The sequence below is a fragment of the Elephantulus edwardii genome, unplaced genomic scaffold (assembly GCF_000299155.1).
Source record: "Elephantulus edwardii isolate Elephantulus edwardi_28Jun2011 unplaced genomic scaffold, EleEdw1.0 scaffold00015, whole genome shotgun sequence".
Lineage (NCBI taxonomy): Eukaryota > Metazoa > Chordata > Mammalia > Macroscelidea > Macroscelididae > Elephantulus > Elephantulus edwardii.
The window spans coordinates 8,017,058-8,020,152 of record NW_006399765.1 but is presented as its reverse complement, the minus strand read 5'-3'; the positions used below and the strand labels follow the sequence as shown (position 1 = coordinate 8,020,152).

Here is a 3,095-nt window from a genome sequence, read left to right as displayed (position 1 = left end):
AAGGATTTTGAACCTCCATCTCACATACTTTGGCCATGGGACCAGGAGGGACCAGTCCTTGAGAAGGACATCCTGCTTGGAAAGGTGGAGAGACAGTGCAGAAGAGGGAGACTCCAGATAAGATGAATCGATTCAGTGACAGGGGTAATGGAGGTGGGTGTGTCAGAGACAGTAAGCTTGGCTCAGGATAGAACCGAGTTCAGAGCTATTTTACATAGGGTCACTAGGAGTTACAAGTGACTCGATGGCACATGAAAAGAGTAAAACAGTGGCTGGGCGACCATGGAGCCCAATGGCTTTTAAGCCAGGCTTCATGAGTATTCACTTCTGCCAGCAATGTAACAGCATACTGTGTCCCAAGGAAGACAAATAGAACCACATTTTCCCCTCTGTGTGCAGAAACTATGATTACCAGCAAGACACAGACAACAGCTACATCTGTGTTAACAAGATCACACATGAAGTGGATGAACTGACCCAGAACATCGCTGATGTGTCCCAGGAACTCACCCTGCCACGGACCAGGGACCACTCATGCCAGAAGGGCAGCCACAAGGAAGCGGTGTTTTTCCAGTCACAGTGCACAGGCTGAGGATCCCATGCACCTCTACTACGTGGGCACAGCCTCACACTGTGGTCACCTCTGGACTGAGTGATCGCTACAATCTTCCTTCCTCCACATGCAAAGAAAAGAACCAATTTCTATTAAAAGTTTTTAAAAGAATAAAACAAATGTCCATTGATTGAGGAATAAATACAAAATGAAATGCCGGCAGTTTCTGGGTGATGAAGTCCTATGTATGTCGAGACTCTTATTGTTGTTGTTAGGTACCATTGAGTTGATTCCAACTCATAGCAACCTTATGTATAACAGGACAAAGCACTGCCTGGCCCTACCCTCTCATCACAGTTATTGCTATGCTTGTTGCTGCTACTGTAACCATCCACTTTTTCTCTGACTCTTTATCAAGCATGACATCCCTCTCCAGGGACTGGTCCTTCCTGATAACATGTCCACAATATGCAAGGCCAGGTTCCCCCATCCTTGCTTCTAAGGAGTGAGCATTCTGGCTATACTTCTTCCAAAACAGCTTTGTGTAGTCTGCTGGCATTTGTAGCATGTTTAATATTCTTCATCAATATCATAATTAAAAGAAATCCTTTTTTTTTCTTCCCTGTTCACAGTCCAGCTTTCACATGTACATGAAGTAATTGAAAGATCCTGGCTTGTGTCAAACTCATCTGAGCCCTCAAACTGGTACATTTGCTTTTTAACACTCTAAAGAGGTCTTTCAAAGCACCTCTGCCCAGTGTAACAACATGCTGTTTGATTTCTTGGTGCTGTTTCCATAAATATTGATTGTGCTTCCAAATAAAAGTAAATCCTTGACAGCTTTATATTTTTCTATTTTTCATGATGTTGCTGTTTGATCTAGTTGTGAGGATTTTTGTTTTCTTTCTGTTGAATCCATACTTTGATCTTTATCTGTAAGTGCTTCTTCGCTTTCATAAAGACAGTTTGTGTAACCTGCATATTACAGGTTGTTACTGAGTCATTCTCCAGTCCTAATGGCCCATTCTTCCTCCTATAATCCAATTCCTCAGATTATTTGCTCAGCATACAAATTGAAAATATGTGGCGAAAATATACAACCTTGCTTTACACCTTTCTTGATTTTAAATCGTGGTATCTCCTGCTTTTATTCAAATGACTGGTTCTTGGCCCATTGTGGTTGTAGTGTTGTTTTTGTTGTTGTTGTTGTTGTTGTGTACCGTAGAGTCAGACCAACCTATAGCTGATCCTCTGGAGGGTTTTCAGAGGAAGTTAATCACTCAGGAGGAGATTGCCCATCCTTCTCCCATGGAGCAGCTGGTGGATTTGAACATCCTGCCTTTGAGATTGCAGCTTCTTGCCACTAATTGGTCTATTATTCAGAATGGCTTTCCTAGGCCACATGGCTGAGAGGGAACATGTAAATAGGATATGTTAGTCTATCTCTGAGGTTAGGTTTCTCATTCCACCCGGTTTAAATTGGGCAGGTTCAGTGATGGAAATTTGGGAATCTCAACTACCAGCAAAGAAGCAGCAGCAGAGAATGCAGTGTGTGTCTTTCTGGGTCAGAGACTCTTGTGCGAGCCATATGTACAGGAGAGCAGCATCAGCTGCGGCAGAGAACTGATGTGAGATTGAGCTGACATGGGACTGTTACCCCACAGACCCAGATCCAGGGGACTTCACTCAAGCTTGCTGGAGGACTCGGAAAGAGGCCTAAGAGAACTTTGTAACACTGACCTTAATCTGCAAAGCTGAAGGCTGACTTCAGGAGCTTCCCTGACTGAGAAATTGTATCCTGTCACCAACCTTAATAAATTTCCTTGGAGTTTGTCCTACAATCACCTTTATATTACAAGAGATAAAAGACGAGAGATGATGCAAGAAGGGGATAAGGAATGTCAGTACCATGAATAAATAAGAGCTGTGAGTGGAGCATATCTTTGGGATTTGGGTTCTCCATGTTAAGTACCTCCTAGACCTTGGGGAAGATTGATGCCAAGACACATGGAGATCTCCAAGAGATGCTTCTGGACTCACAGGTACTGAAAGGAGACAAGTGTCTTTCCCAGAGTAGGAAATAAAGTCTTCCCCTAGAACTGGTATTTTGAATTTTTACTTCTACTCTTCTAAACTGTGAGAGAATACATTCCTGTTTATGAAAGCCATCCACTTGTGGTGTTTCAGTTACAGTAGCCCTAGATAACTGAGATAGAAGGAAATGGAGACTGACTGGTTTTGTGATTTTGAAGTTTGAAGTTGAAGTTTAGTGATCTTGATGTTTCTTTTTAGAGTGATGAGAATGTTCTGAATTTAGAGATGAGTAATAATTGTACGTTCTTTTACTACAGTAAGTCACCAACTTATGATCAGATGTCTGACTTACGGACAACTTGTACTTCCCTTTTAATGTTATGTAAACTTGCCTTCACCCTAAAATGATTGAACCAACCTCTATTCACAAGAAATTCTTCATCGTGCAACAATGAATGAATGGAAATCCAAAGCCTCTGTAAATTTTTACTGAAATTAATAATAAATT

At 41.8% G+C, this 3,095-nt stretch overlaps 1 pseudogene; it reads left to right on the top strand.

Annotated features, from left to right (window-relative positions):
- Positions 1 to 282: 282 nt before the first annotated feature.
- Positions 283 to 656, top strand: LOC102870462 (annotated as a pseudogene).
- The last annotated feature ends 2,439 nt before the right edge of the window (positions 657 to 3,095 follow it).